Source organism: Bombus flavifrons, chromosome 2 (genome assembly GCF_040668555.2).
Source record: "Bombus flavifrons isolate JBK064 chromosome 2, iyBomFlav1_principal, whole genome shotgun sequence".
NCBI classification, from domain to species: Eukaryota; Metazoa; Arthropoda; class Insecta; order Hymenoptera; family Apidae; genus Bombus; species Bombus flavifrons.
The window spans coordinates 13,482,682-13,509,290 of NC_138443.1; the positions used below are offsets into that span (position 1 = coordinate 13,482,682).

At 44.1% G+C, this 26,609-nt stretch overlaps 2 protein-coding genes across 2 annotated transcripts in view; both read right to left on the minus strand.

The window, feature by feature from the left end:
- Positions 1–16,528, minus strand: part of LOC138189705 (katanin p60 ATPase-containing subunit A-like 2) — a 138,730-nt gene extending 122,202 nt beyond the window's left edge. Inside the window, exon 1 of the mRNA XM_069131825.1 lies at positions 16,525–16,528. The gene's annotated coding sequence lies outside the window, so the exon portion shown is untranslated. The remainder of the gene's footprint in view (positions 1–16,524) is intronic.
- LOC138189704 (uncharacterized) overlaps positions 1–26,609 on the minus strand; it is a 181,134-nt gene that overhangs the window by 75,113 nt on the left and 79,412 nt on the right. The gene's annotated exons all lie outside the window — the stretch shown is intronic.

Consider the following 26,609-nt stretch of genomic DNA (forward strand, 5'->3'; position numbering starts at 1 on the left):
AAACTGGCAACGTTAATAACGTTGAAGTACAGTGGAAGAAACGATAACGAGGAAACGTATGGAACCTACGCGTCGTAGTTTTAGCGAAATTTCATTTGTCTCTTTATGCAGCTTCGTTTCGCGCGAGTTGTTGGAATTTATACGATATATCGAATTTATAGCGTTTATTGGAATATAACACATCTGGATAACCGAAGGGTGGCAACGTGAGTGTTTTGACTCTTCGTGGAATCGCCACGTAACGACGCAACGCGACGTTGCGAAATGTCACCGGAAGAATTCGATTTTCAGCTTTCACCGGCGTCGGTGACATTTCGGTGGACGCTCATTAAGGGGCCGGCGTTCCTCGTCGATTAGTCTCGGCCTCGATCGATCGAATCACGTGTCCCCGTCGCGAAGCAAATCGTTCGAACGTGCGGATAGATCCGCGACCGCAGCCCCGCCGTGATCTCCTCGACGATAAACGCTGAAAGTCAATTGCCACGAATCGATTATCCGGCTCCTGTCCGCTTCGACGCTCGCGCTTGTACTTGTACGACGAAAGTGTCGCGTTCGAAAGTTGCTGCACGAACAGAGTGTCGAACTTTTTGCGATTAACCCGTTGCCCTTTTTAACTTCATTTTAATCGTTTAACGTCGCTCGAGTCTATCGAATTTACATTGTGATTGTGAATTGAACGATACTTCATAGTATCGTAGTAAACTATTTTTCTGTTTTTGAAATTATAGAATTTCTTTTTGCCTCCTCGATTCATGTAACGCACTTCTGCAATGTATCCATCAGTGGAATTTATTTCTTCTACTTTAACAAAACTTTTGACGAATCGATGCTTCGTCGATTCGCAGCTTTGTTCCTCTTTCATTCGCTCGAAGAACGCATTTCCGCTTTTACGCCGTGCAAGAAACTTTACAATTTACGTCTCGAAGCTACGCTTCTTCTTGACGGCGGTAAGAGTCATCGATAGTAATTTATTCCACGCGATGATTCACTTGTCACCTGGAGCGAACTTCAGTCAACGCTCAAACACTCAAACTGAATATCCTCGAACGACAAATCAAGGGACGGACCGGTCGCGCGGTAAATTATACTGGATCGATCCGATCTGGCTCGATGATTTACGTAAATCTTCTGGGCGTTGCGTCGCGTCCATCCGATCCGATTTAATCGATTCTGCCATTCACTGGATTAATGCACAATGAGATTCGATCAAAGTCGTACGATTAAATGCACGCCAGCGTCTCGTGCGTTCGCATTAATAACAATTTTCGAGATACGAGAATCATTCCACATTTGTTCATATTTCACGCAAGGATTTTTAACGAATTTACACTGTCGAAAGATTCAGGAAGACTTCACGTACGTAATATCCTTCTACGAGGATAACGCTGTATATTCGAAAGAAAAATTCTCATTATCAATGTTTCTTTTATCAGTCGACTACTACTATTGGTTTGTACTACTATTGTCAATACACCTAATGACAAAATCACTTAGTTGCCAACCCAATACTACTACTACCACACACCTTCCTTTCAACAACTCGCCAGCTTCCTTTCAACGATATAGTTCAATCTCGAGGTAAAGGATGCTCATCGTAAAACATTGTTTCGACGATTTGGTAATCTAGCTTCTACATAACAACGCAGCAGTATCTCTCGTTATTGAACAGACATTTCCATTTTCTCTTTTTCTTTCCATCTTATTATCCAGCGTTTACGAGTTAGCCAGTACGCACGATAACCTGCCAGCTTCGTGTCGGTTAATACGTCGCCAGCAGCAAGTTAGGCTGTCGAGCAATGTTGCGATAGGAAGTTGAAGAGGTGTTGGGAAAACAGGGTGTTTCTGCGTTGGAATAGATAAAGGGGGAGGATAATGGGAAAGGAAGAATAGAACAAGTCGAAGATGCGAACAACGAGGAAGCTTGAAATAAACGTACACTCTGGCCGAGTAACGAAGTGAATGGCGGAGCGACGCAGACGGAAGTCCAGAGAGATGATTGATAGTAAAATAAGAGGAAATGTGCGTGACACTTGGCAGATTACAGAAGAGAGAAAACGCATGATAGTATGAAAATATAAAATAAAGGAGAAAATCAACGATATGATTTTAACATTTGTATAGAATAGTAACAGGCATGTAAATATGAAACCGGAATTTTTGTATAGAAAATACACGTTTATTGTATGAAAATGATTAAAAATATTTTATTCGAAGTATTGCCCATCGCTAGCTATACATTTTTCCCACATGTCTGGCAATTGGTGGATGCCACGCCAAAAAAACTGTCGCTCTTTTGAGGCAAACCAGTCATCGAGCCATTTTCGTACATTTTCGTAAGAAGCGAAGTGCTGGTCAGAAAGTGCGTGTCCCATCGATGCAAATAAATAGTAATCGGATGGAGCCAAGTCTGGTGAGTAAGCCGCGTGCGAAAATATTTCCCAACTGAACGCTTCGATCGTTTCCTTGACCGGTTTTGCTGTATGCGATGGTGCATTATCACGAAGCAAAATTACTTTGTGTTGCCTTTTTTGATATTCTGGTCGTTTTTCACGCAAAGCTTGATTCAAATCGATCATTTGTTGTCGGTAGCGCTCAGTATTAACGGTTTCGCCAGGTTTTAACAGCTCGGTGGTCTTTTTCGGTGGTCTTCCACGTTCTTCGTTCCTCGCGTCAAAATTGCCACTTCTGAATTTTTTAAACCACTCAAAGCACTGTGATTTGCCAAGAGCATGCTCACCGTAAGCTTCGACAAGCATTCGATGCGATTCTGCAGCAGTTTTCTTCAAATGGTAACAGAAAATCAACGCTGTTCGCAAATCGTAGTTTCCACGCACAAAATTTGACATGTTCAACGCTATTACAAACTATGCTGTTGTATGAAACTTGCATTGTTCCGAGTCGAAAATGTTTGTGAGATGTCAACAAAGACTTTTGGCATCAATGACGCAGTTTAGTGATAACTACATTATCAGCTAGGGCCATCTATAGGCAAATTCCGGTTTCATATTTACATACCTGGTATAGCTCAAATGTAACGAATTTTTCTCTTTCTTGCGTTATTAAGTTTCGAGATCGATTTGTACGTTTCAAACATCTAACGTGTTTAAAAACGATGCTTTATCGATTCGAAAAACCACGAGCTTTTCTATCGAGCAATTTGTCTTATCATAATCTAACTAGTTTTTCTGTTTTATTATATACCCACGTGGTATACCAAAATAAAGAAAAGAGAAAAAAGAGAGAAAAGGAAACGTCCTACGAATAATAAAAGTCGAGAAGATCAGCAACAGGGTCCAGTAGAAAAAGACGAATAAAAGCCGACCGAAAGAGTAAAGAAACGAAGACGAACAACACGAGACGGGGATGTCCTAATAGATTATTAATTTACACGTCGGAGATACTCTGTAGGAAGGCGGAGTGCGCTGGTAGCGGCACACCTGTCCCAAACCTGTCCCGCTTGATTATCTTGCATTATGCAAAACGCGTTTTTTATCGTGCTGCAACCCCTTAATAAACGGTTGTCCGGTTAACGGTTGACATAATACGTCGGCTATTAGCAGCGGTGATCGGGCCGTTTCACTTCCGACGACTATTCATCCCTTCCACGTCCGTTTTCGCGTCCTTACACGTTTCATCGTTCGTCGGACGATCGTCTGCTTATCGCACGTGAATTCAAGTTCTTTAGAAAATTGAACCATTCAACAATTTCGACGTTCGAAGTGACAAAAGCAAGAGAATTAATTTTTCTAATTTTCCAGCTGTACTTTTTCATTCTCAAGTCAACTCATTCGACTCGTTCGAGCTACGAAAGAATCGTCATTTCTACGTTCAGTTCTATATTGTAAATGGTCTCATTTACGAAACCTTTCCAGTTCTCTTTTCGATTGAAAACGAACGCAAGAACGAGACATGAGAAATTCGAGTATCACAGCTGAGGTAGATGCAAGGAAGGTAGTTGCGTGTACGCAGTTTTCACACATAAATCTACGCCTCAGGATCGGTAACGATCCGATAAAAAGTGTGCTCACCTCGAAAAGCAATCTCGACAGTACTCTTGAAGGAAATGCGAGGCGCGTTAATCGCGAATCTGCCGATGACGTCGCTATATCAGGCGGTGGTGAAAAAAGGACGAGCATCGTGGCAGTGCGGCACGTAGTTCTATCTACCTGTTCCTACGCGGCTCGCACGCCCACCTGGGTAAGCGTTGAATTTATCGCGTTATTAATCTGCGAGCTGGAGTGGCGCGCACGCCTCACGACGGACGACGACGGATTTACGCGCGATGCGCGACGCACGATGCGCATACGTTGATACGTCCGTTTACAGTCCGCGGGACAGCCCCTTCCTTCGCTTTGGTCAAAGTCGCACGCGATCAAGTTGTCAGGAAAATCGCCTGTCGAGGATAGATCGCGTTGACGAGTGAAAACGAGCCGAAGAATAGAATATCGAAGGCTATCGTTCCGTTTCATTGATTCTATCGGCGTCATTAATTATTCGGAATAAGACAATGTTTAATGACGAGACGTAGCGAAGAATCGCGCTGTTATTTAATGGAATATTAACCTTGATGAATGATGGGAAATAAACGATAAACTATGTTTTAACAATGGGCGTGCGTATAAGTAGGCAAACGAAGAGTACGTTCGAAAAAGAATATTGGAAAGTTCAATGAATTTAATGATAACTTTCACAGTGCGAGTGATTCATATGTTACGTGTTACTTTTACAACATCGATTCGCTTGAATCAACTTTTGACTGACTTTTTGAAAGTAGGTGACAATATAGAATTTGTAGATGAGAAAAATATGGACACCTAAGAGTTTCTAAACTATACTCTTGGAAAGTAATTCGTGTAAAAGAAATACGATTATCTGCCATAATTCCGAGAATTTATCCGACTGTTTCATTTGTACGAGTAATGATTTCGTAAAAAATCGGATCTATTAATAATCTAAGCAAGTTGGTACACGCTATGTTTCTACTTTCTATTCCAAATATTAAGACATGAAAAGAATCGAACGGTTTCGATAAGTCTAGATTTCGATGTCTGTTTCGGTACTTACATTCTAATTTATAGTGACCCCTTGCATCCACAATCGTTTGCAAGTTAATTGATTCGCCACAGCGGAAATCTACTAGAAATCTTTCACTTTACGTATCACTGCTTCGATTAACAAATTTCTCCTCTATAAACGCTACGTTCCGACCACTTACTATCGACGATAATAATATCCAAAACGTCGTGTCGGACTGATAACGGTAATTAAGTTCATTATTCATTGGAGAGCGTTTACGTTCTACGACAACATAGGTAATGCAACAACGAATGCGTTACACGTAACGTACACGGATAAAATACCTGGATTTATATTCCATATGGATTGTTAAATTTAATTAAAAATTAAAAATTAAGATTCGAGATATTTTTAATTCGATTGAAAATCAGAATATTATTTCTTAAATATTCGAATCGGTTGGACGACGACGAATTGTATAATTATATATAGCTACGAATACGTAATCTTCTGATTTGAAATTATAGTTTCTAATTAACCTGTTAATTTATCTTCTAATTAATGTGAAAATTAATTTCACATCTAAGAAGTAAATTTCCATCAGCAATTCGATCTGCACACTTTCTATCGTTGACTTCCTCGATGAACGAGGATCGAGCCACGGTGATCGCGTACACGAAATGGCCAATAAGTCAACGTTCCATGTTGCAGATCCATGAAAGGAGCCTCAAAGACGCCTAAATCGGCTTCGAGCCAATTTCCCTGAGCCTCGCGAGAAATCGCATTTCCCGACAGTTCCTTTCCGATCCGTAGCCGATACGCCACGACGACGATCGTGAGAGCGAGCAGAAGCTGCCGCATCGCGATCGTAGATTCGTAGAATCGATGGATCAGGTTATTTGTACGTGGATATTAGAATCTTCGCTCGTAGCAGAGTGCGCTATCGTTAGCAGTGCACAAGTAAATTTTGCGGAAGTGATCGTTGTCGGCGGGAAGTATCGATTACTCGACATATCGAAGCTCTGCAACAGCCTCTTAGCGTGATACTTCCTCGTAATATCTTTTTCCCTGCTTTATTATTTTCTTTCTTTTCTTATTGCACTAGCTATCGTATTTTTCTGTACTACCATTGGCCTCAGCCCGTACAGTAATAATACTAGCAATAACATCGCAAGTATGCGAATAAGAGTTTGTCCGACTAATAATCTCATCCCTTGGAAAGACTCGCACAACGTGCAAAACCGTTTATGGATATGTATATTTTCACGTAGCCTTACATCTTTATATTTCCATTTGCGCACAGGTTAAGGATAGATATAACCAAAAGGTACCGATAGAATACCATTACTTGGCGTTTCGATTTAAGCTGCTGGCTATAGCCCATCGCTCACGACGATCAGCGCGACACGCCGGCGAGAGTTCACGACGAAACGAAGCGTATCGGAGCCTAGCTCGGCTCCGTTCCACCGCGGCGAATGGGCTACATGCAGGTATCCGGCAAGAAGGCAGTCGCGGCCAGAGGCGATTAAAGAAAGCGACACGCCGCATATGTCACAGCGTTCACACGCCCCGGCTCTGCACCGACACCGACACCCACCGCGCCTCACAGCTCCGCCGCGCCGATAGGCAGGTTCGGTGTGTATACGGCAGCAGCCAGACCGTTTTCACGTTACCTCGAACGCGTTCGCCCGTTCCTCTGTATCGTCAGCTCGTGACTGTGCACCGGCCCTCCGAGATGCAGGTAGCTCTCTCGCGTACCTGACCCCGTGAATGTGATCGCGAACGCGCGTCCGTTCCGCTCGGACGCAGTCCGCACGTACACCGCTCTCCGCGGCTCTGTTCCTTATTATTGACCGGCCTCTCGCGCCCACGGACACGCTGCACGACTATCCGCAACCGGCCGGTAATTGATTGCGCGCGAGCCCTCGACCGTTCAACCGCGATCGTCCACTACCTCTTCGATCCGTGTTCTCCACGGTTTGTTCTTTCCTTCTTCTCGAGGAATGGGTGGGGACGGATCGCAGGTGATGAATCGCTCGATGGGATATGTTTAGGTTTGATAAGGCGAGCAAGCAAAAGCAGTTGAGATGATTGGTTCGGTTTGGCGTCGATGGGAATTATTCTTTTCAGTTAAACTATGTTCTCTTCCATTCGAAAGCTACGTACGTTTCACAGGCTCGTTTACTATAATACATTGAACGTATTACGAGGTAATTAGGAAAGTAACCGAGTTACTTTCATGTGATTCTCGTAGTTCTGTAACAGCTGTACGAAAGTAACTCCATTGCCTAAATTCTTCCAAATCAGTCGATTTTTCCTACGTCGTTGATAACGTCGTCCTCTACGTTCGCTTAACTGCGATTCGTAGACCACATTCCATGAAATCGCCTCGATATCCACTGGTACGTACGTAGAATTCCACGGTACAATGAGAAAGATATTCGATGGAGCGGAGGCATGAAAGCGCGGAACGAAGAAGGTAGGCGCAGGTCATCGAGTGAGCGCGGGCAAAAGGAACATCTCGTGCACGTTCCGCGCCACATAGAGGCGCGTCGCGGGCAAAAATGAGTGGGGGGACACGAAGTACGAAGGAACAGGTCAGAGGAATAGAACGGAACGAAAAGGAACGAACGTCCGGGAGAAGAGAAAGACGGATCAGAGGCAGCGCGGTCATAGCGACCGTAAAATAAACAAGCTGGTAATAAACCGGCAGCGATGTCCAACGTTGTAAATTACCCCGCCACGGAGAGACCTAACGCGGCACGGAGCCAGTCGCGTTTTATGGACCGCCCTGCACAATTCCCGGATCTGCGATGATGGCTCAATACAAGCTGGACACGCGGTGTGTTCTATCGCGGCGTGTGTCGCTTCTTGGAATCGACGATATCGCTGTTCTACCATTGCCATTGTGCACTGCAAACCTCTACGATTGTTTAGGAAGATCGTTAAGCGTATTTGAGCAGCAGCGCTGAAAGGGGTTAAGGTTCGAATACTTTCGTATTCGCGTAGATCGTTGTTCGATTATCGATGGTCGTTGTAAGGTAGATTTTTGATTTATGAAGTGGATGTAGGAAGTACGTAGTACGTACGGAGTAGGTTCGTAAGATAATGTAGCAAATGCAAGGATAATCGTGTTAAACCTATTTATTTTCCATAATATTTAAGCCAGAGCTGTATTTACCAGGGAATTTAACAAAAAAAGTTTGCAAATCGTGGAAAGCGGTAAACGAGCAACGCCACGAAATAAATACCTGAAGATTCATTTTCATGTAACAGCACGGTGAAACGTTTTTTTGACGAATATATTTAGTTAGCAATTATAAGACCATTAACGTGCATGATCTAAGAGTTGCGCGCGGTACTATATTTAAATCGATTTATCTCGCATCCAAGAAAATCAGAGTAGAATTTTTGATGGCCTCGAGACACGAAAGGATGGAACGCGTTAACGGGAACATTCAGCGAGCCTAGGTCAATGTCGATCGACCTCTCGCTCAGGCGCAGTTTCTTTGCCAAATACGAAGGTCGATCGATCGAGGATGTAGTGGATGACGTAGATCATCCTCGATCTTCGTCGTTGCAAAAGGTCAACGCGTGTATCTGGTCGTTCTCTTCGGCAGAAGAGAGCGGCGAACGTTGTTCGAATACTTTTCAGCATGAACTTCGTAATATATTATTGGTATATAAAATATATTTTTTTTTTCGTACCTTGTAAATTACAAAATGGAATAAATTTCTTGGATCGACCGCATCACGACGTTCATCCATTCTACGAAAATACCCAACTATCGTCGATCGATTCCACACCGCTTTAATTCGCCGAGAATGTTGTCAAGTGACTTTTACCCGTTTTTCTCGTATACATGGTGGCTGGATTCGACTCTCCGGATGGCCTTGGGATGGCGACAAAACGCAAAATCGCGACGCGAAGCAACGCGTCGATTTATGTTCCACTCGTTTTAATATGAAACGCGAACAACACGAACGCTTCGAAGAAGATAAGCGCTTATCAAAGGCAAGCTCTATAAATGACAGTAATTATGCCACTAAAAGGAGAAACAGATCGCTTAACTACCACTTAACATTTTTAGAACTCGTATGATTGTAAAAAAATGTGATTCTTAATTTATTCCATTACCGCGTACACGAGTTTCATCGGTACGTTCGATTTCCGTTTACATTACCATAGAATTAGATTTCGATCGAATTAAGTTAAGATTAAGTTACAGTTAAGACAGAATTAGGCATTAGGTTACGAATTAGAGTTCTTAAAGTTACGAAATAGTCATGAAGCGCGGTATGACCCGCAGAGGAGACGCGAAAAAATGTATCCTGTGGTTTGTACGGTGCTTCGCACAGTGTCTTTGTCGCGAAACCATCTAACGATCAACTACCATTCCGTTTGTGGAAAGCACGCGATCGCTGGTACTCGCACGACGGTTCCCGCGGTCTCAGAAAACGTAAAGCGAGCGAACGATCGTCCGTGATCGTTTCGCAATGAAACGGAGACGGTGCATCGATGCACTGGTTACTACGTTCCGTACGGTCTCGCGTACCAGCGTGCCCGTGGTACGCGGTCCCGCGTACGAGTCGCGTCTCGCCGATATCGCGCTGACACGCACCACTGATAGTATCTTTAATTACCGCCACTCCGACGAGGGGTCTCTGACTCGACTCGACCAACGATAGACCTGTTGGGATTGAACCTTGACGAGTCGATACGACACTCGTCAGAGCTGCGTGTTATACGTTTAACCAAACGATTTTAACTCTAAGTCTTAAAGCTCGGACAGATCGCTTGTCCTCGACGACGGAAATTCATTCGAAATTTTTGCGTCGATTTTCCTGTCAATTTTTGCGTTTCGTTTTCGCGACAAGTCTCTTCAGTTGGTTATCCAACCGGTGTCGAAAAATAGTCTCAGTCTGTTATACAAGTGCCTCGACCCTTAGTCAGCGAAGCTCTGCAAATTCGACACGCGTCTAACTCAACAACCTCTTGAACTTTTCCAAATAATATATTCGAGACTTCCTCATTGCGATTCAGGCCAACTCGCTACAGTCCATTTAGCCGGGTTTCCAAAGGCAGATCTCAGAACACTGCCAAGCATCCAAAGCTCGGTTTCGTCTAGGAAACGAGCGTTTCCTCCGGCGAGGCGCGGTCGAACGTGGCCTCGCGATCCTCCACTCGTTCAACGTCCGAAAGACACGCCCGGTATTGCTTTCAATTAGCAACAGCTGGAGATCGGTATCCGGTACCATCGCAGCCAGCGACAGCGGCGAGCTTGCCGCGTAAAAGTTCGCCGATAAAGCGCGCCGCGGTCCGCGCGGGAACTTAATAATGGTAATTACAAGCCAGTCATGGAAATTTATGATGTTACTCGGCCGAATGCTCGCGTATGGAAATGCGCGAGAAGATTCCCGGCAAAAATTCAGCCGCTGCTTTTTCCTCCATACCATCCTCCTTCCGTCCTTTCGTCTCTTTTCTTCGAGAAGCGCATACCAATCTGTACACCAATGGCAATGACTATTCGTTCGAATAATTGGGAATTCGCGACGAGACACGCCTTGGCGTTCGCGGAAATCGTTCAGCCAGAGCATCGAGAAACGCGTGCGCGCGTAGGAGGAAACAGGATGCGTTTTGTTGTTTCGTTTGTCTCTTAATTCGTAGGGAATGCTCGTATTTGCACATACGGAGCAATTAGTGGTCAAAGATAGCAATATCGCGCGCGATGAAAGATTGGCCGCGTTTGATGTTTCAGCGATAAATTCCTGGCAATCGGCCAATCCGGGTCTGGCCATTGAATTGACAGGAACTCGCGAGTAATTTGTTTCACGAGACGTTCCGGCGAAAGAACAGTATTTGTTACGGTGAAAACGATTTTGAAATTTGTGCCTTTTCTTTCACGCGTTTTCCCATTTCTTGCTGCAGTGTAGGACGAAGCGACTATTCATAAATTGCTCGTCACTTTTTTGCGATATTAAAATCTTATCTTGTATTTTCTCTCGACAAACGTACCATTTAATTTCCGAACAAATATGTATTCTTAATTGGCGTGTTCGTTCTGGCGTAAGTTGCCTTGTTTTTTCTACCATTATATCGATATTACTCACCGCAGCACTAAGAACGCGTGACTCACGTTACAGAAAAAGTGACTTTAATACGTTTTTGCGCTACCATTCGAAGAGCTTGCATAACATGTTTATACTGAATTGTTCGCGCCTGCTTTAACCCAACAAACCATATCCACTATCTTATCGTAAGCTAGTTTCCGATTGTTTCGTGTACTTTATGACTCCAGCTCGTTACTTTTGTCAGCTGCCTGGCACATTCTCAGAATCCTTGGTATCACCTGTTTAATACACCATTTACGCCTTTACTTTCGGTCGATATACCATTTCTACACTTTCAAGCATACCATTTCTAAAGTACAACCGTACGAGATACCAGTCCTGAAATACCATTTTCTATCACCAGCACGACTTCCAATCAACCTAAAAATACACATCTATCCATTTCTCTGGATCTCCGAATACTCGTGGAATACTAACAGTGAGCTAGCGCGAGCACCATAAGCCTAGGAAGCCTCAGAATTATGTGAGCGTCGCGAGCGTATCGTCTCCTCTCACGCGGAGCTTCGCGGCGGGGTCAAGGAACACGGCGCGGCGCGGCGCGGCGTGTCGACCGATCTCATTTTTCGTTGGCGCGCAACGAAACGCGCGCGTATCGGACAGCGGTTCGCAACGACCCTCGGCGCGGGCCTGGCATCGCGGCTTGGCCGATGTTAAATGGCCACCGCGGCGCGCCAGGACGCAAACTAATGCTCGCGTCCAGCTCGTACATAGCCGCGCGACTGCTACCGCTCCGGCGAGTGCCGGATTCCGCGGGCCACCGCGTAATGAATCCACTTTGCGCCGTGCCGCGTTTCCTCCGACTTTTTCGCTTCGTCTCTTCCCCTTCCCCTCTCACGCTCTTTCTTTCTCTACGTGGCAGCCACGAACGGCACTTAATGAAATGTCACAGGTGTCCTACCGATCGCCGAGCTAAATGTCGCCGGCTTCTCATACCCCGCCTCGGCGAGCCAAGCGATTTCGACTTTACGCGGAATGCCGCGAAGATGACGCCGTAGATACCGCGCGACCGGTACCCTGCTCTCTCTTCCGAACCCGCGATCCTGGAATCTCACTGAGACTCTTGCTGTATCGGAGGGGAGGAGTTCGAGCTAAAGCTTTAAGTTTAGAAGTTGAGACATAAGCGTTTTGGGTTACGTTTAATTAAAAGCTAATAGAGTTCCTCGTCGGTTTCTCCGTAATATGGCGTTAATTTTTTCAATCTTCGGTCGGTTCGTCGACTGTCTAGAAATTGTTGAACTTTTTCGATTACACGCTCTTACGATATCCGTTAAAAGGAGGTGTAACTCCTTCATAACGCTGCATACCGGACTAGCTTAGGTAATTTCGATCGTATCAATAGACTTTGCTCAACTGCGAACCACGTTAGCGTAATCGTCGACATTTTTCACGTAACCTCCTTTAAGGTATCCATGTTAGCTCGTATGAAATTGAAAAGTCGTAGCTTACGATCAATGCTCGCTCTTTTGTACTTTGTTTCGTGTGCTCGTATATCCGACACCAAAGGGCTTGTGTCCGTTAAACGAATAAATAAATATCGTCCGATGTTACAGGATCTTCAGCGAACCGTGATAACGTTATTCTAAAATTTGTACGATAGACACGGAGACTGAACTGTGAACTCGATTTAACCCTGGCGTACTGGCACGCACGAGGCTATCGATAGCCTCGAAGACGCTTCGTGATTTCGCATTTAAGAACCAGAAGACGCAGATATCCGACAGTCCTGTATATCTCGCGTCCTTTCAACGTATCGAACGGATCGAAGGATCACGATACGCGCAACAAGTATGCGGTAACTGATACGTTCAACAACCTCTCCAATCACCGGCTCATCACCAATCATCACCGGTACGAGGGAAAAAATACAGCACTGACAAGTCCGTAGAAAGCGCGCGATAGAAGAGTTGCGCAAAGAGGATGCCGGTATATTCAGTAGGCGCGTAAAGAGCAGCTACGTACGTCGTGTTTCACCCGACGAACGAGGTCTCGAAAGGTACGGAAAGCGACGATCTAATTCCTATTTCGCGGGCTGCCCTCTCGAGGCACAGCGATGAGTTATGATCCGCGTACTTACTCGCCATCTCCTTGTTCGCGGTTCTGTACACCGATTCCGGTCGCTACCTCTCGCCGCGTCGATCTATCGGTCGATCGATCGATCCTACAGGCTGTAAAGCAACGACAGACTTCTCGTAGCAGGGGCACGTCGCGTCGTCGCTTTTTCTCGTCCATCTTCGTGGACCCGTTGGCGAGAAACGTCGGCCCATCCGTCAGCGATCATTACGCGGCTCGCGGATTTCAATGTCCTTGTTAAAAGGGATTGCCTGGCGCGGTGACCTACGACACGCGGCCAGCCGACGAGAAGATAGATGGCGGCGCACGATTTCGCCGAGCGTTCCGCTTAGCGCGCAACGGACTCGTTACGATTTGTTGTAGGCCGAGGCCGGAGAACGGTGTCGCGCAGGAATCCTACGCCAGGGAAACGTGACGTCTCTATCCTGGTTAGTCTTCTCGGATTTCTTTCCGCTTTCCAGCCGAAGGGTAGGTATGTGGATACTGTTAGACGCGGCGCTGCTAGTTGTACTGTTACGGAGCAATGGGAATTTTGCGCTCGTCGCTGGTACGCGAGAGTCGGAAGATTGTCAAAGTATACGCGCAAGATACTTTAGATTCCCGTTATTCCTAATTAGAACTATAGGATTTTATTTATATTTATTCAAAATGGATTAAACGGGAAACGATGGTTATTTAACGTGAACTAAATACAGTAATGTGCTACAACTAAGACAACTGAGTACTTAATTTACAACTCTCGTCATCACGGTTCCAACGCTCTCTCACAACGCTGATCACATTCTCTGACGTCTCAACTCACGACTGACTGTTAATTCGTTTTTCTCCCTTTAGCATCCCTTTGTCTTGTCTCATAGTCCCACCACGGACGTGTTTCGCAACCGTTCGTGGCCTTTTTCTCGCGTAATTATTCGACCGAAGGACCGACGACACATTGACGAGTCTGTCAGCGCTTTGGCTTTCTCGCGACGTTGTGTATAGTTCACCCGATATTAGGCCATTTGTCCACGATACTACAGAATAGAATCAGTTTGAAAGATAATTAACCATAGGAAAATTGTATACAAAAAGCTGATATTTCGTTAAGTTGTAGCGACGTTGGCGCGGTGGAAAATCTAACAAGGTCTCGTTACGTACATCGCAGTGATTGCGACAGGCTCGTAAAAAGTTTTCACGACTCGTGACTTAATCGCTTTAATTGCCAAGTAATACTTAATCAAATAATCTACGTTGAATCGTTGGAAAGCAGCGCAGTTGGCGTAATTCTATAGAAACGGGCAAGAAACTTGGATGCGAAACCGATTACCGATTAAATGAAACGTTTGTCTTTTGATTGATATCAGCCGTTGCTATTTACGAAACGATCGTTTTGCTTCGTTTTACTATTATTTAGACAAGAAAGGTATTACGCAAGTCTGCTCGATTCTCCATCCATAATATTTCCTATCTTGTACGAATTAAAGCACGAACAAAGGTCTGCCTCTAGAAGATTCAGATGCAATCGGTTTAAGAAGGACATACCAGAGAGGCGAAGCCCATGGAATTATCAATGAACGTAGCAATTTAACTTTCATGCGGATGATGCTCGTTGCTTTTGATTTACTTAACGTGTTCCGTTTAGCAAGAACAAGTTGGTCTCCCCGACCTAACGGGCCACCTTCGGATACGTACAAGGTAGATATTCCAAGTGACGCACACGGAAATGTTCTTTACAAATGGTCTTAAGCAAGTTGTAAACTCGTAAAGCGCATAAATTCGAGAGATACGTGAAACAAGCAACGAAGTTCCTCTAGCTCGAGTCCACATTTGAGACGTATTTCACTCTATGCTTCCAAACTCTAAGCAAAGTTCGAATTTTCTTCTTCGGAGCATACGATGGAAACTATTGCCCGAATTCTCAGGATTTTTATTTCATCGAGATTGTATCGATCGGGATTATTCTAGTCGGACGAAAGAAGAAGAAGAAGACTTGGAGAAGAAGACGCGACAGTCGGAATGTCTCGATGGTTTTTGATCGCATCGTTGCCTCGCAGACGCAGCACGCGTCCTTAAAATGGAAACACCGGCTCGAATTCTCTGGAATCGACTGGGAGTTAATCCGAGCGCAGCTATGCGAGTTGCACGCGCATAATCGCGTTCTCGTTGCTTGTCACGGGGCCCGCTACGTTTCCGTGAGCGCGATTTACGCCGCGAGCGTGGTCGTCGGCCGGAGTCGGGATAAGCGGCGTTTTATGGGGCCCAGTGCACCGCTCGCTCCGTGGCAGAAGGGACGCACTTTGTTCCGCGGCTGCGAAAGTATCCCCAGGCTCCGTATCCACCCACGAGGAAGCACTCGGAGAAATCGGAGAGGGAGAGATAGCTGGTCGCGAGAGGAAGCCACCTCGAGGAACATCCAGACGAGTACGACGCTATAGGGTGTCGCTGTGACCAATGGACCCGCGTCCGTTTCATTTTCATATCGTACAATCTGAACATTTTTCTGGACGAAAGGATGCAAATTCAACAGACGCGAATGAAGGAACAGAGATAAATCGTAAAGCTTGAGAAATTTGGTAATTAGGAAGTTTATTTCAGCCAAACAGAAGGTAAACCGACCAACGGCACACAGGCTAATCATTCGATTTCTGAGAAAGCACGCATTAGTCTGGCACGAAAATTGAGAATTCTTAAGGAAGAGGAATCGATGAATTCGTCGTCTGAGTGATTCGTTCGATACTCTTTCAGGAATGATAAACGATCCAAAAATCCTAAAAACAACTGAAAGCCCATTTGCTCCATTCCTATATTCGTTCTAATTAACTTTGTCCTATTTCATCAACAGGGAATCACCAACTTCCGTTTCATCGGACACCCTGTATGAGACGACAGAGCGAAAGACAGCCGCAGAGGAGCAGCTAGGCGCGAGAAGGAGTGACGGAGGGAGACAGAAAGGGAGAGACTCGGCAGGTGAGGTGTCACGAGGCGCGCGAGTAATATATCGTTGCTCGGCCCATCGTAGGTGGGTGTGCTCGTCCCGTGGTGCTCGGTCCCGGGACCGGGTATCTCACCCGTGCCCCTGGCGCTAAGAGGAAGAAGGCTAATGCCGGTATAAACGCGCCCGATCACTTTTTTCCCCGGGCCCTCTCGAACCCGTCTTTTCTCTCTTCCGCTCTTTTCGACGTTCTTTCTCTTTCCGCGAGATTGCCATTAGCAAATGCCAACGTGAAACGCGCACGCCCGCGCTCACCTGCCTGCCACCACACCTCGGCCACGTTCTTCTCTCTTTGCTACGCGTATCGTAGGGCCTTCGGACGATTCACCAACCACTGATTATAGAGGAAATAAAGAACAACTTGGAAGATGGTACGGATACGTCTGGTTCGGGCATATGAAATGTCGTGTATTTTATTCTGTCGCCGACTGCCAACGTTTGCGTTCCATGTATCGTACAACACGCGTATCGTACGATACACGACTAGACTCTCTTTTTAAGAATTATATTAGCGTCTAATTATTGAATGTCAGGAGCCAGAACATCGGCGTAAATCTATAAAACTCATTGAAAATCCTGCTGTGTCCAGAAAACTGGACGAACAAGGACAAATAAGTCACGTCACTACGAGCATTTGTAGCGTATAACCGAGTTTCGAGTATCGGAGACACGTGGACATAACAAAATTACATAGAATATGTGGAAACGAATAGCACGCACGAAACAGACGTTCCGAACGAGTCAATTTCTAACGTCGGAAGGATACTACGAAACAACGGAGGTGTATTTTTAGCGACACGAAAGAAGCATCGTTGGAGAAGAATTGCTCGAGGGGCGGGGCTGCTTTCTAATTCACTGCGGTGTAATTTGTGCGGTGCCGACTAATTGGCGGCGTTTCGCGATTTATGCTGTGACACCACTCGTAACATCTGCCCCCGCTGCAGAATGGCGTCGTATTCCTCCGATGCCCCGAAGGAGCCGCGTGGTCCTGGCCAATCATACATATTAATGGAACTCACGGGCCAACGCCGAGCCCTGAAACCGTTCGCGGAATCGATTCGAGCCGGTCGAATCGAGACGCCGACATGAGATAAACCTCCACCCTGGTTAATCCTATAGAAGTCTTCGAGCTTTGTTCTTTATGCGTCTCCGTCTGCTAACGCTTCGTTCCCCTGCACTTTGTTAAAGCTAGTTTTTGTATTCTGCAGTCGATTTGGATTACGATCGAAGAAGCCTTTAAGCAGAAGAGTGCATTTTTTTTTACATTTGAACGAGCTTTTTGTGCGAATAAAGATACAACTAGAACAGAGTAAAAAGGAAGTCAGTATGAATTTGAAGCGGTTCACACGCTTCGTGTTTTTCCAGTCTCGTGTTGCGGAACGAATACATTGAATGATATAACCGGAAACAAGAGACACCCAGATAATCGTCGTATAAATCGGCAACGCTTGCGATATCGAAGTTAAAATCTCGTTCCCACAGGCTCACGGTGTCATGCAAAGCACGCAAACGTTCGTTTGGGCGTGGTGACACTCTGTTTCGGCCTTTCCAATATCTCAAACGTTATTCCGTGGCATTTGTGCGCCGATAGAAACGCGGCCTTAGGGAAACAAACTCCGTGGCTACATCCCATGCTGTCTCGTACAATCGCACGAATAATTTTCAAAGGGAAATGGATGCCTCGAACATGCATAAGCGTCCGCGGTCAAGTGACGAATAAGAGTGACGAATATTGTATATAGAGAATACCGCGATATTTCCTTCGTCTGAAAGGGATTTCGATCCGAGACTGGAAAAATATCGGATTTATCGAGCTCACGAACGAACGAACCGTTGGTTGCTTGGTAACGTTTCAATTATAGAAACATACAGAACCGCCTTATCAGATTGACCTTATGTACAATTAAATTAGAAGGGTAATTGCGTCGGCTGGAAGGCTCGAGGCGGAAAAACGATGGATTTATGAAGTATCAATGGGTCGTTGTTTTTTTAGAAGATCGGCTGTAAATTCAATTATGGCGAGGCATTGATTGGGATACGCTCGGATTCTTACTCACGTGCAAGTTTCCGTACCTTGTATTCCATGATCCTTCTACTTGGATTATTAAAATAATTACGAACACAGGATATAAGTTATTTTTTTGTCTCGCGGTCTTTGGCTAATACTTTATCCTTTCTCTAATTATCATCGAAACGAGCACGTGCACCTTGTATCTCGACGAATGGATAAACTATCTTGTTTATCGTGATATCAGGAATCTGTCATGTCTGAAATGATATTTTGATGTTAACATGGTTGTAAGAACAAATCCAATGCCTAATTATACGTACTTGATACGATGTAAATTAGACACGTTTAAATCTTGAATGAAACAATGTATCTGCGTATATATGTGATTCGATTCATATTCACTGGCAATTAAATCGAGATTTATCTAGTCGGCGTGAACAGATCGGAGTAATTAAACAAGCCAATTGTGAAACACAGAGGAACGCAACGATATTTCAGAAAAATGTTAAGAAAAGTTCACCCGCTCAACGTTAGACGCAACGATTTAATCAACACGGATATACACATTTCTTTTTCCAACCATATTATTTCCACTTTATCTAAATTATCTACCTCATAGCTCTCCTATGAATCATTCACCGAAGGAAAAACTTGGAAATCAGAAAACAAGTAGCTACAAAAATTTCAATGATTCTGGCCATCAATCAACTCGCACAGCTTATACCATACAATCTTATCTTTCGACCATCGACTATCCGATCTTCTTCTCCAACTACTCTCACTTCCATCTAAATCTAAGGCATCTCCTGCACGGTTGACCTGATTCCTGCCGCCGAAACAAAAAGTTCGAAACAAGAATATAGTTAAACACAAAAAGCTTCAATGACTTTAGTCGTTAATTAACCTAGAAAAAGTACACACTCCGACCGAATCTTTTCTTCCAACCATTCTGGCTGCTCTTTTATCCGAGCCATCTTTCAAACAGTTCACCTGCATCCTTTAACACCGTTGTATCGCTAAACGTGGCCAATTAACCGATCCATCGTTCTATCGCGGGTTAATTAGCAGCCACGGTGCGCGTCGAACCGTTTTCGAAAAAAATTATTCGACTGGCAGAGTAGACGGAAAAGGGGAGAGTGAAAGCTGGTGCGCGTTTTCCCGATCTTTCCATAAATCGAACCGAGTAAATGGGTAGAACTCTCACTGAGCGAGGTGTAGCTCGACGGACAATTAACCATCCGGCCGATTATTATCGATCTGTGCATACGGTGGCCAGACGCGGTGAAAGTCGGTCTCGTGACCTCTTCGACCCGAGTACGCAGGGCTCCATGCAGAGCTGCGATGCGTGCGGAACGAATTCGATGCTCGAGCGAGCAGAATCGGAATTTTTCCTCTCCACTGTGCAACTTATTAGCGGCTTTCACGGTGATCATAGAGTCGATTATTATATACACGTAATGAATAAAAACTACACTCGGATACACCAGTGGTACCAATTTATCGCTGAATAATCTCCATTCCTCGCAATACGATCGATCGATAAAACTTCCTCACGGATCGATCCTTTGAGCGCATAATTGGCGCGTGTTACTGCTGAAGGAAATCTTCTATGTCATTTTACCGTGATAAGCGTGCAACGAAGACCAAGACGACATCGAGTAAGTACCGGGTGTCTGGGTGTGGCCGGATGGACGATCTTCGTAAATCGATCGTGACCCCTGATGATTTCCACGCACCACCTCGAACTCTCTATTCTGGTGCACACATGCACGCGCGCAGATGTACACATGCTCATAATGCACGTATTAATAATAGTTGGAGCTCGTGCAGCGTCGTCGAATTATCGAGGGAAACATAATTGGTGCGGGGCAAAAACGCTGGAATCGAGCCGCTTTCCTTCGTGTGCCAGCCGCGATCCCTTAATTGCCTCAATTAAAAAGCACGCGACCGCTTTTTACTCGTTAAACGACCTACCTACCGACCAACCGGTTAAATCGCCGAAAAAAAGGCAAGGAAAAAAGGGGAGAGAAAAAAAAGAAGGCACAAAGAATTACTGGAAAAAAAGAAGAGGACCGATCACCACGGCCCGTGCGTGCAATTAACACGATCTTCCTAACCGTGATTTCAACGGCTCGACCGAGTAAAAACGTGAAAAAATCGAGCTGTGTTTCGCGTTGGCGAACGAGCAAGGGCAGAAAGAAAGGGGGAGAAAAAGAAATGCGTAAAGGACGGCGGAACCCGTGCACGCGCGCGACCGGTTCAAATAATCGAGATTCCACGCTGATTAATTCAAGCCGGAAGACGCGCGTTCCATCGAGGATCGAGCGGTGGAGAACCGTTGTCGGTCTGCCTCCACGGACGTCTTCATCGCGTAGCAGCCGACGGCTCGCGGTGATCCATGATGGTAGAGAGGGTACCAACCAAAGGAGAAGGGATTAAAGGATGAGAGGAAAAAGAGGGGTGAAGAGGTGTAGGAGGGTGGAAGAAGGGAGCAGCAGGTCGGAATTAGAAGTCTCTACGCGGCCGTCCACGGTTCTTGTTAACATATTTTTCGTCCCCGCCGCTGGCGGAGGAACAACTCACTCGCGCGGCCCCAGAGATGGTGCACGCGAGTCCCGGTCACGCACGGTCACGCACGGTCACGCACTCGCCCGATATGTAGCCCATACATCAAGCTACGCTCGCCGAGTGTGTGTTGTCTTACTTATGCACGTCTGAATATGCGTGTGTACAGCTATGTGAGTGGAAGAGGACCGCGAAAACTAATTTCCGCCGGGAGGACTGGAGCAACGAAGCGGCGTTGCGATCGCGAACGCCCACAGGCGCTTGTATTCGTATGGCTGGGAAGAGGAAGCTTTAACCCTGCCGCTAGGCTAAACTGACCAAAAAACGGTATTTTAGTGTTTCTGCTTTTTTCAGGCAAAAGAATATCGTTGTATTTGTTTTTACGAATAATAGAATAATATAGAACTATGTTCGCAGTTCAGCCGATCGTCTGGTCGACAACTGTTACGCGTTATATGAGACACTTTGAAATTTCATTAGCACTGTAACGAGACACGACTGACATGGTACAATACTAATGATTAATCGTGATCGAAGAGTCTGGTTTAATTACAAGCTCGTTGAAACAATAGAATTTATCACGCTTTTCACAATAAAGTTCCAAATTAATCGAGCGAAACTTTGGTAACAAAATCGTGTACCATATCTCTCAATTACCATAGAAATCGATTTATTGTATCGGAAGGTAAATCGATCTCGATCGACAAGTAACACGTTCGTGGAATTAGCGCGTCATTGCGAAACTTAGAAATTCGTCAGGCTGATTTAACGCGGTTTACCGATTTAAGAAGATACGATGCGATTAATCGGTCGTATAACCGCGAACATTATCGAAAGTTCGATGGAATTATTGGAAACGATTCTTCATAGGAAATCTTCGTAGGAAAATTCCACGGAAATTTTTCAGGATTCCCTACGGACTTTTACTTTCTTCGACTAAGGAAACACGTCGTCTTTCTCTTTCTCCGTGAAAAGTCTGAAGCTCAAACATCGAACACATGATTCCTGGTACTCATCGATGCGTTTGCTCGTTTATGCACGCCGTTAGTCAGCATCCATAATTTTCCCAATATCCATCACTCACGAAGTCACAATACCTTTCGATCAAGCGATCTACTCGTAGACACGATCATTCGAAACGAATCCAACTTAACCGATCTAACCATTCGATTTAAGTATTTACGATTCATAAATCGTCCACGAACGATCTAATTTACACAGTGATATATTGTTAGTGCATTCGACACTGTGCAAGACGTGACGCGACTCGATCCACGACAATTTGCCGTTTAATTAACGCGCATAGCAAAGGCTGGCTCGTAAAATTCGGCTTGCGCAAACTTGCACGAAGAATTAGTCGAGCACGTCCAATTAATTAATCCATGGAAAAATTCTCTCGCATTTTTTCTCCGCTCTCGTCATCACAATATCATCCATCTTTCTTTTATCAATGGCGACCATTCGTGAAAGTATTTCGAGATCGACGGCGTTGCTTGCGAAAACAGCTGTGGCTGCTCAGAACCGTGAAATTCCGCTCGATCCGCGCTGTGACTAACGCTAGCTCGATTAATATAAATCGTTACATGTTACGACCGCCTAATTGCATCCAGAGGATCGGACGCTGGCGGAACCTGCTCGCGTTGCCGTTCTCGTTCCTCTGACTCACCGATCTTGGTTCGCTTGATTCACATTCGAGATAAGTCCTCCTAATGTGACTATCGCTCTTTCTTTCTTTTTTCTTTTTGAACTGATCGGTGTCGCGTTTTGTTGGCTTGGCAACTAAGTGATTGCGAATTTTGTCATTAAGTGGCAGTGACAAAATCCGCAATCACTTAGTTGCCAACCCAATATATAGTTGCGTAAGGCAAAGGAGGTACACGCTAAATGCTACGTCGAGATTTTGCGACAATCGACTAGAAATAATAACATCGAAGCGGTTACCGTAACGAGGAGCCAGCTTTACATTCGTGTAATTTGCACAATTACGCAATTAGATAACAATTTGAATACTATAGGAATCCCCGGATCGGTAGGTAACCTAAGCTCGTATTATATTTTTCCTCGATATTGTTATTTTTCTTTTATCCGCGTTCCGCGATTTTTTTATGGATACGTCAGATTTTTCGCAGCAGTTTGAATTGCGCGTGTTGTATTCTTTAAACATGGATCCAGCTATTCTGCTAGCAATTGGTAACTGATGTTAATTCGCGACAGATTAACGACCGTACTTTCGAATCTCGACTACGTTTCCACATAGTTTCGATGATCCTACGGCTGACAGAATTTATGGATTTCTGTATGCATAAGAATGTTGAAGCAAGAGCCATGTAGATCGTAAGGTTAACTAGAAGCCTGCAGTGAAAATTCGAGTGAGATCATTAGAAATTCAAATGTCGCTTGCAGAAGACTTTCAATGAACTGACTTATGACTAGGCGACGGATCCTTCAACTAAACGTTCTCCATTTAGAATAATTATCACGGATAGCGTGTCGCCTATAAATATTTAATTTTAGAATGTCTTACACCTAAACCGCTAACTTCTCCGTCATTAATTTCCAAAAAAAAAAAAACACCACTGACAGGAAATTCAATATCTGTATAAATACGCAGCTGATTGAAAATCTTCGAGAGCTAACGTAATGTACAATTTTAATTAATATCATTTATAAACTCGTTTCATAAATTTCTGTTAGAAAGTGAGGCGTTTCGATTTCCGCAATGTAGAAGGCGGCAACGATACAAAATGAATTTTTGCTGCACGAAGCGAACGGTCGCTGTGGCAAATAAGGTTTGTCACATGCGGTTAACTCGGAAATTAACACACGCCATTCTGCGACCGGCCGTTTCGTAATACCGCAATTAGGATCGTTTGTGTGTTTTTAGTGCGAACTGTGTGCTCTGTCGGTGGTATTAAGTTTAAGGATAAATATCGAACTGGAATTTAACCGAGCTGCAGCATTTAAATAAATATAGAACGTAATAGGCGAAACTCAGCTGTACTCGAGTTAACGTTTCAAATTCTCGAATGGCAAAATTTCTTTGTCCGTTATTTTCTTGCGCGATCTTTCATTTATGCGATAAATTTTCGCTGCGAGATACGCGATAAATCTCAAACGTAATGACGTAACGCGATTCAGTAGACGATATCAGAAAATGTCGCAAATTAATGAAAAAGAAGTTTCACATCGCGATAACACGAGCGTATTCTCAAACGACGTTGTACCAGATCGAACTGAAAACAAATCCACTCGTTAAAGTAGAACATTGAGACGTTGCACCAGATCTCCGTATCATAGCGTTACTTCCGACACTTTCAGCTTTGCTACATTTTCCACGCGGATCTGCCGTGCCGGTGCAGTGGTATGTCAGCGCGAACGCTTTACGGAGCTCGCTCGGTGAAATAAGAAGATATCGCGCAGGATGTAAGCGGCGGCCGCGTGCATAAGAAATTACGGCTGCCCGCCACTTTCTCGGTTTGCTGTCCGCTGGCTTCGAGCGTGAGAAAGGTAACGATGACCGTCCACGCTCACGCTCGCGCTCGCCACTACGATTAACAACCAAGATTTTTCGCGATCGACTGCTCTTAACGCTCGCTCCATCGCGAGATTCTGCAAGTCATTCGCTGAATACGAATACTTTGTTCCTGATGGAACTCCTCGAATGGATTGCATCGTCGAGAACGCGTGTTCTTGTCTTTACGTAGCTGTGCCATTGTCTTTCTTTTGTCCGATTCGCAAGACATCGAAGTTTCTGTGTTTTCTGACGAGCACGTTGTTAAATAGGTTACAGTGTGTTGTGCGTTTCTGCGTTGCACGTACTATGAAAAATTGCTTCCTCGTCGTAAAAACGCTAGGGAACGTGTCGCGATTTTATAGACAGGGAAACACGCGAAACATTGTCTTGTCACAGTTCGTTGGTTGTTGAAAAAATTGCATTTCGCTATTAGTAATTTCTTTTACCATTTGATTAGCGAAAAGCAAGAACGACCGATGCTTAGTTCTTTCCTTGTAAATCGTCAGGTCTGCTGTTTTGAAAGTAAGAAACGCTGTCTGAGAATTTTGCGTAAGAAATAGAAAAATATCAGGCCAGTTTGACTATTACCACGAACGTATAACAATTATAGATATATCTGTATAAATATATGTCTATCGAAACTCGTTTTTACAAATGCAAACTTGCATACTTTTAGAAAAAAAAGGAAAAAAAGACAAAAGATTAATATCGATAATGCTGCATAATGAATGTGTATTAATTTCAACGGACCAGTTTGCATTAGTTTTAGTAGAAAGCCAAGAAAATATTTACGATTATTACTATCATTTATTCAGCAATTGAAATTTCACGAAAACTTTTATTTCTCCACTTCTTTTCAGCCGACGATCATTTCCACTGCAGCGTAGAAACGTGCACAAGAATGACCACTGACATTCCAGCATTTTCGCAAAAATCTAACCACATTGCTAACGTCTCAACTAATCGTATTATCGGCATCGTTCAATTTTATCAGGGCAACGTGGATTTTTGCTTCGAGATCATTTAAACACTGTCATTTAAACACTGTCATTGAAAGGCACGAGAAAAATTAGAAGCAAATTAGAGCATAGTGATATCGAATCACATACTCGACTCAGATATTATCGCTGTTCGAATAATCTTTAAATGTCTGATCATAATCGTACCGTGACCAAACCTTCCGCAAACGAAACCTTCCGATATTAAGTTCCACTTAAGCGGTTCGTTTCAGGCACTTAATCATACGGAACTAATTCGTACTCTGTCCTCTAAATCGTGACGCGTAAATACATTCCGTAAGGAAAAAAGTCATCTGCGTGATTCTTATCGTGTGGAGACAGGAAAAAGGTGACAGAAAAAACTTCGAAATCAATTATACGTTCGCAGAACTCGCGTTATTGATATTCCGTATGTACTTTCAAAGGGAAAGAAAGGAATTACTTAAATTACAGAAATTAGATAGACTTATAAAGATTACGAGAGACAAGGAGATAGATAACTAGAGATGGATATCTTAGAGATAATTGGAGATAATTGATAACATTTTGAAAAATAAAGAAACCAGACTCGTATAGATTTCAATGTAGCAATAGAATATGGAACACTGTCGTGAGTAATGTTTTCAGGAAATGGCTATCAAATAAGAAAGTAGCTAACGATTTGAACTGTTATTAGAGTAAATTTCATAATTAATTTCCTGACTGCTATGAGATTACTCTACATACATAATCCATATTATTAGTCAATAATCGTCCTGCATATCTTCCTTATTGATTTAATTATAGCACTATCAAGTTGTTTTTAAATAGCCCGATCCATTAGCCGTACTAATTAACAACGAGATATTAATTCATAACTAAAATATTGTAAAAACTTCAACCACTGCGCACCATTATTACAAGCCTTATACAATTACGAATATTATTCTTCGTATTCGTTTATTCCCAATTACCTCTCTAAAGTCTAAAGACCGTAGGAATCGTCAAAATACCGCAACGTAAGACATTACAATTGAAACATACGAATACAAGGATAACATACAACACGTGCTATGGAGTACAAGAAGAATGGCCAACGTGGACAATTTTCCATAACAGGTTCCGTTCGACACTCATCTCCTTGAAATAAAAATCTACAGTAGGTTCCCATCGTCAATCCCGTCAGGATATCAAACCTCTATATAATAAATTCATCGATTTCAATTTTGCTAGACACCTTCCAGTTATTGTACATTGGAATATCAAAACCAGACACCGTCGAGCGCGTTTCGTGTCTGAAACGAAAAACGAGTAAGTAAGTAAGTAGGTACTTACATACTCGGTGTCGATTAC